An 8,324-nucleotide genomic window follows, 5' to 3' on the forward strand; every position below is an offset into this window, starting at 1 on the left:
AAGAGCCCATTGATAGAAAAGACCCTGAAGTTGGGACAGATTGAACACAAATAGAAGGGGGTGGCAGAGGGTAAGACGGTTGAATAGCATGATCAACTCAACGACTCAAAAACACGAATCTGAGCAAACTCAAGGAGACAGTGAAGGACAGAGGAGCCTGGCGTGTTATAGTCCCTGGGGTAGCAAGGAATTGGACATGACTTAGTCTCTTGATGAAAGTGAAAGTGGAGAGTGAAAAAGTTGGCTTAAAGCTCAACATTCAGAAAACGAAGATCATGGCATCTGGTCCCATCACTTCATGGGAACTAGATAGGGAAACAGTAGAAACAGTGTCAGACTCTATTTTGGGGGGCTTCAAAATCACTGTAGATGGTGACTGCAGCCATGAAATTAAAAGACACTTACCCCTTGGAAGAAAAGTTATGACCAACCTCGATAGTATATTCAAAAGCAGAGACATTACTTTGCCGACTAAGGTCCATCTAGTCACGGCTATGGTTTTTCCTGTGGTCATGTATGGATGTGAGAGTTGGACTGTGAAGAAGGCTGAGCGCCGAAGAATTGATGCTTTTGAACTGTGGTGTTGGAGAAGACTCTTGAGAGTCCCTTGGACTGCAAGGAGATCCAACCAGTCCATTCTGAAGGAGATCAGCCCTGGGATTTCTTTGGAGGGAATGATGCTAAAGCTGAAACTCCAGTACTTTGGCCACCCCATGCAAAGAGTTGACTCATTGGAAAAGACTCTGATGCTGGGAGGGATTGGGGGCAGGAGGAGAAGGGGACGACCGAGGATGAGATGGCTGGATGGCATCACTGACTCGATGGACGTGAGTCTGAGTGAACTCCGGGAGTTGGTGATGGACAGGGAGGCCTGGCGTGCTGCAATTCATGGGGTAGCAAAGAGTCGGACACGACTGAGTGACTGAACTGAACTAGTGACTAAACAACAAACATCAAGAATAGAAAAACACTAGCAAAAAAAAAAAAAAGTTAACTCTTTAAAATGATTCTCAAAGCTAACAAAATTTTAGTTCAGTTTCAGTTCAGTTGCTCAGTCGTGTCCAACTCTTTGCGACTGCATGGACTGAAGCATGCCAGGCCTCCCTGTCCATCACCAACTCCTGGAGTTTACTCAAACTCATCTCCATTGAGTCGGTGACACCATCCAACCATCACATCCTCTGTCGTCCCCTTCTCCTCCTGCCTTCCATCTTTCCCAGCATCAGGGTCTTTTCAAATGAATCAATTCTTCACATCAGGTGGCCAAAATATTGCAGTTTCAGCTTCAGCATCAGTCCTTCCAATGAATATTCAGAACTGATTTCCTTTAGGATGAACACGTTGGATCTCCTTGCAGTCCATGGGACTCTCAAGAGTCTTCTCCTACACCACAGTTCAAAAGCATCAATTCATCTCTCAGCTTTCTTTATATCCAACTCTCACATCTATACCTGACTACTGGAAAAACGATAGCTTTGACTAGATGGACCTTTATTAACAAAGTAATGTCTCTGCTTTTTAATATGCTATCTACGTTGGTCATAACTTTTCTTCCAAGGAGTAAGCATCTTTTAATTTCATGGCTGCAGTCACCATCTGCAGTGATTTCAGAGCCCCAAAAAATAAAGTCTGACACTGTTTCCCCATCTATTTGCCATGAAGTGATGGGACCGGATGCCATGATCTTAGTTTTCTGAATATCGAGTTTTAAGCCAACTTTTTCACTCTCTTTCACTTTCATCAAGAGGATCCTTAGTTCTTTTTTACTTTCTGCCATAAGGGTGGTGTCATCTGCATATCTGAGGTTATTGATATTTCTCCTGGCAATCTTGATCCAGCTTGGGCTTCATCCAGTCCAGCATTTCTTATGATGTACTCTGCATATAAGTTAAATGAACAGGGTGACAATATACAGCCTTGACGTACTCCTTTTCCTATTTGGAACCAGTCTGTTGTTCCATGTCCAGATCTAACTGTTGCTTCCTGACTTGCATACAGATTTCTCAAGAGGCAGGTCAGGTGGTCTGGTATTCCCATCTCTTATAGAATTTTCCACAGTTTGTTGTGATCCACATAGTCAATGGCTTTTGCGTAGTCAATAAAACAGAAGTAGATGTTTTTCTGGAACTCTCTTGCTTTTTCGATGATCCAGCAGATGTTGGCAATTTGATCTTCGGTTCCTCTACCTTTTCTAAATCCAGCTGAACATCTGGAAGGTCATGGTTCATGTACTGTTGAAGGCTGGCTTGGAGAATTTTGAGCATTACTTTACAAGCCTGTGAATCAGTGCAGTTGTGCAATAATTTCAGCATTCTTTGGCATTGCCTTTCTTTGGGACTGGAATGAAAACTGACCTTTTCCAGTCCTGTGGCCTCTGCTGTGTTTTCCAAATTTGCTCGCATATTGAGTGCAGCAGTTTTACAGCATCATCTTTTAGGATTTGAAATAGCTCAGCTGGAATTCTTGCCTTGAGAACCCCATAAATAGTATGAATAGTATGAAAAAGCACCACCTTAAACATCTGTAAAATGGGGCAAATATTCCTATGATCCCTTTCAACTTTTTTTTTTCCATTATATTTTTACGTCAGAAGATAGAGGGGGAAATAGGCACGTTAAACTATTAAGCTTTAGATAGAAACATTGGAAACTAACTAAAGTTCCTTGTCAATCTGCCTCTAGCTGCGAACTGGCACCAGTGTGCCTTAGCACCTACAAATGATGCATTATTGATAAAAGGTAAAAATGTTTGACAAGAGTCAGGAACACAATAAGCACACACAGCTGACAAGAGCCAAGGCCTGAATCATACTATCTGTAGAATGCCACATCCCTGACAGAGAATCTTCACTTACAACTTCTGAAAAGTGAAAACAGGTAGCCAATGAATCGTTAATTCAGTAAATGAAGTCGCTCTGTCGTGTCCGACTCTTTGCAACCCGTGGACTGTAGCCCACCAAGCTCCTCCATCCATGGGATTCTCCAGGCAAGAATACTGGAGTGGGTTGCCATTGGAGCTAAAAACACTTAAGGCAGGCGCTGCTTTGTCACTAAAGGCATGTTCCCACCAGTTGGCGATAAAGGAAAAGATTCAAAATGATTCAGTTGGGTTCCGTTCAGTCTCTCATTCATGTTCGACTCTTTGCAACCCCATGAACTGCAGCACGTCAGGCTTCCCTGTCCATCACAAACTCCTGGAGTCCATGTTCATTGAGTCGGTGATGCCATCCAGCCATCTCATCCTCTGTCATCACCTTCTCCTCCTGCCCTTAATCTTTCCCAGCATCAGGGTCTTTTCAAATAAGTCAGCTCTTCGTATCAGGTGGCCAAAGTATTGGAGTTACAGCTTCAACATCAGTCCTACCAATGAACATCCAGGACTGATCTCCTTTAGAATGGACTGGTTGGATCTCCTTGCAGTCCAAGGGACTCTCAAGAGTCTTCTCCAACACCACAGTTCAAAAGCATCAATTCTTCGGCGCTCAGCTTTCTTTATAGTCCAACTCTCACATCCATACATGACCACTGGAAAAACAATAGCCTTGACTAGATGGACCTTTGTTGACAAAGTAGTCTCTGCTTTTTAATATACTGTCTACGTTGGTCATAACTTTTCTTCCAAGGAGCAAGCATCTTTTAATTTCATGGCTGCAATCACCATCTGCAGTGATTTGGGAGCCCCCAAAAATAAAGTCAGCCACTGTTTCCACTGTTTCCCCATCTATTTGCCATGAAGTGATGGGACCAGATGCCATGATCTTCGTTTTCTGAATGTTGAGCTTTAAGCCAACTTTTTCACTCTTCTCTTTCACTCTCCTCAAGAGGCTTTTTAGTTCCTCTTCACTTTCTGCCATAAGGGTGGTGTCATCTGCATAATTGAGGTTATTGATATTTCTCCCAGCAACCTTGATTCCAGCTTGTGCTTCTTCCAGGCCATGTGCTTCTCATGATGTACTCTGCATAGAAGTTAAATAAGCAGGGTGACAGTATATAGCCTTGACGTACTCCTTTTCCTATTTGGAACCAGTCTGTTGTTCCATGTCCAGTTCTAACTGTTGCTTCCTGACCCACATATAGGTTTCTCAAGAGGCAGGTCAGGTGGTTTGGTATTCCCATCTCTTTCAGAATTTTCCACAGTTTATTGTGATCCACACAGTTAAAGGCTTTGGCATAGTCAATAAAGCAGAAATAGATGATTTTCTGGAACTCTCTTGCTTTTTCGATGATCCAGCAGATGTTGGCAATTTGATCTCTTGTTTCTCTGCCTTTTCTAAAACCAGCTTGAACATCTGGAAGTTCATGGTTCACGTATTGCTGCAGCCTGGCTTGGAGAATTTTGAACATTACTTTACTAGTGTGTGAGATGAGTGCAATTTTGTGGTAGTTTGAGCATTCTTTGGCATTGCCTTTCTTTGGGATTGGAATGAAAACTGACCTTTTCCGGTCCTGTGGCCACTGCTAATCAAAATGATTAGGAAACTGAAAATTGGGACTTTAAATTTTCATTTACACCAGAAACCAGGACATATTAAAAAATTGCACTTTTATAGACATGAAAGAACAAAAAAATTAGATTAGTAACGAAAGTAGACTAGTTTTACGGCTTACTTTATTGAAAGCCTAAGAACATTTTGGTTTTTAAACAGTTATTTCATGAGGAATAGATATCATTCACTCAGCCTCCATAACTCAAAGCCTCTAAGCCTCGTTCATCCCAATGTCTGTGCTGGAAATGCCTTCCCCACTTTCTCTGTTCACCTAATCCCACTCTCTATAGCCCAGCTCATCTCACCACCTCCCTGGAGCCTTCCCCAGCTCCTGCAGCCCACAGAGTTGTATTTCTCTGAACTGTACCACTCTCTGTATAATCATTTGTTGATGATCTTTTTAACGGATATAAAGCCAGCTTTTGCAATCAGAATTAAGTACTTTGTAAGGACTAAAGAACCTATATACCAAGCGAACATTTCCACGTCTATACATATAAATTTCTAATTTGGGATCCCCAAGGAAAATATAGAGAAAGAGTCCGTTTACATTTACTATTGCAAAGAATGTCATGCAAAACAAGGATGCCTGGACAGTTTCTAGCTCTAATGTCCAGGATTGCAAAGCATGAATACTTTAATACAGCCCGGGGATCTGAGCGGATCTAGCAGACCTCCATGGAGAGACATCTTGGGAGCAAGTCAACATCCTAGATGATTTAAGACCTGCGAACTTCCAAACCTTTAGAAATGTAAGCCTGTTCCTCCAAGTGTGAATAAGATTAACTTTAAGATTCCTAAAGTATAAAGCAAGTGTTTCATAGACATGAGCTGATGGAACATTAACAATCAAAACTCAACAGTAGGAGTTTAAAAGTAAGAGGAGCAAACATCCATCAGTATGAACTGGGGTGGAGTTGGGGTGGGATTACACCTGTATTTTCACTAACTTCTACTAGAAATTTAGCACTTCTCAATTGCGAATATAGGCAACAAACCACAGTAGTATTAGCATTACCTGCACCTTCAACTCCATCTGAAATGACGGATTTTTTGTACCATATGACAGTTGCAGACATCTCAAAATAACATTGACATTTATCACTACTTCTAAGTTACAGCAGTTACGAAAATTGCTACTAGATCACCTGTGATTACAGTCTTCTCATCTGGTGTGATGAGGATGGACCACAATTTGGCAAGCCTCTACCCTCAAGCAATCATTCAGTTACCAAATGGTGACTGCTCACAGTGGTGGTCCAGGTATCTATGATGTTCCTGGTATTCTCCACTTACAAGTGTTAATCAGAGACCGCCCAAGGACGGGGAGCATATGCAAACTAAGCAAAGATAGTCTTCATGTTGCTGTCTTTAGAAAATAAAATTGAAGTTTTACCTTCTAAATGAATGATCTTGCTGTTTTATACATTAATAAATTACAGATGTATTTATTCATTAAGTTAGTCATTCGGGTAGCGAGTATGTATAGAGCACTTACTAAAATAAAATTAGTTTGAATCATCTAAAATAAAATGAAATTATGTTGAGTCATCTAACATTCTCAATATTTTGACTGTCTTGACTTACCAAAATAGCAATTTCATATAGTTCAGTCTAATACTTGTGAGCCCAACCCCTAAGCCCACTAATAAAAGAGACAGTCATAAAGTAAAAGATCTTGAATCAGAAAGATGGATGCCTGCACAAGTTAAAAACGTGGTGAAATGGCTAAAAGGCAGCACACAGAAAAAGTCACAAAAAGGCAAATTGCCCAGAGGAAATTATCCATTTAATTATCCTGAATGAGAATTACCCAAAGACATTAATAACAAATCTGTATTATTTTCTATGACATAACGTGATGAAAAGCCTCTCCCCAAAGATTTACTAATGCTTCAATAATTTTTTTCTAATTAAATAATATAATCTTCTACAGTATTATAAGAAATATACTTTAAAATCAATATTAAATCCGGCAAGAATAATGCCTTAACATTTGTATGGCACTTTGTCATTTAAAGGTAATTTTATACACATTATTCTATTATATTCAGCCTGGGAGATACTATCCCCACTTTTCAGATGACATAGCACATGAATCCTGGTGGACTTACAGAAAACCTTAAAAACGAATCTTATCTTTAAGCCAGATCCTCTCTTTGCTCTCTGTGTCATGTAATAATATTAAAGGAGGTGAAATATCTAAGAGCTCCAAAATCCTGGAACCTATGTCTAAACCTCAATCTATCACTTAATCTCCATGCAACCCTAAGGAAGTTCTTTGATATGTGTGGGGCTGAGCTTAGTTAAGCGGGAATAATAACATCTTCAGATGTTATTGTTAATGGGATATGGCAGCTGAAGCCCTTACCATCACCTATAGCAGCTACACTTAGCACTATCTTCATTTATATTCTTGTGAGAATCCAGCAATGAAGAAACGTGACTCTTATCTAAAAGAACTTGAGAAAGCCATGTGTCTCAATAGACAGCAGAATTCTAAACAGGCCTCAGAATTCTAAAGGCCTGCCCCACACTTTCTCAAATAACTTATTATTATCATCACTCTATCATCCTAAAGGCTTTGGAGAAAATAACCAATGTCACAGTGTTGGGAGACCTACTTTTCTTCCATATCTAAAAATTTCAAAATCTCCTATGTTAGGAGCTCTGATCAAGAGTTGACTAAGAGCTACTACCTGTACCATCTAGGGGCGATGTTCACTCATGAGGCCGGAAACAGAGCCTTCTTTCATTTCAGACAGCTGATGGTCACCCCAAAAAAGATCCCAAATTAGACCATGTATGGAGACTAAAACCAGAGTCAGATAACACCAAAGGAAGGATATTGGTAAAAGAGGATAGGAGTAAAATAAAAGAGAACTATTTTCCAACCTGAAGGCAAAGGGTCAAAAGCAGGCTTGCTATTACTTACTCCTGGCTCACCACCTCCTCATCCTCTGAGGATGATGCTCTTTCCTCGGGTCCTGAGCCATCATGACTCGCATTTCCTTTAGTTTGTCATGCAGTCAGCAGACGGGGGCCTCAGAGACCTTTGCTTGCACATTCACTGGATCAAACTATTTGGGTGGCACAGGTTCCTGCAAGAGAGACAAATGATCTGAAATGCAATGCAGCTGTCTTTTTGTTCATCATTGCTGGTGATCTTCTATGTAATGAAAATGGATATTTACCTAAATACTGTCCAACCTCTAGAAGCTTAGCTTTTTGCACAGTGCCTCACATAAGACACAAAGATCAACATTTTATTTTTCAAACACATTGTCTGTCCTCTGTGTATTTGAAGAGAGAGGCTATTAAGTTTCCTGTGGTTCTTTTACATACTAAATCTAATGTGCACCAAAAGGATAGGCTTACTTAACTTTGAGAAAAATGTGAGATACACGGCTGATTGTGTTAAACATAGGTTCCTTCCTAGCAAAACCTGACATGAGTTAAAAAGAAAAACACAGGTTTTAAGATGCTAGCAAATATTTCTTTAGACTTTATGACAAGCACAGGTAAAATAAGATCATGATTCCACTGAAATAAATTCAAGCAAAAAATGAATATATTCTGCTGAATCAAGGCTATAAATAGCTGGGGATGGGGGGAGACTATCCATCGAAATGCTCTCAAAAATTATTCTCCCTTACTGAAAATCATAAATTATGATCCAAATATCAAACAGACATTAAAATTAGCCTATTGCTCTTTAAAATAATAAAGAAAAGGTACATTTCATTGTGTGTTTGAGGATGGAATAGAAATAACAGATAAAATGTTTGAATGACTATAAATCCTATTATTCAAAGTTTACCATTCAATCTTTCCAAAC

Source organism: Ovis canadensis, chromosome 7, assembly GCF_042477335.2.
Source record: "Ovis canadensis isolate MfBH-ARS-UI-01 breed Bighorn chromosome 7, ARS-UI_OviCan_v2, whole genome shotgun sequence".
Taxonomy (NCBI): domain Eukaryota; kingdom Metazoa; phylum Chordata; class Mammalia; order Artiodactyla; family Bovidae; genus Ovis; species Ovis canadensis.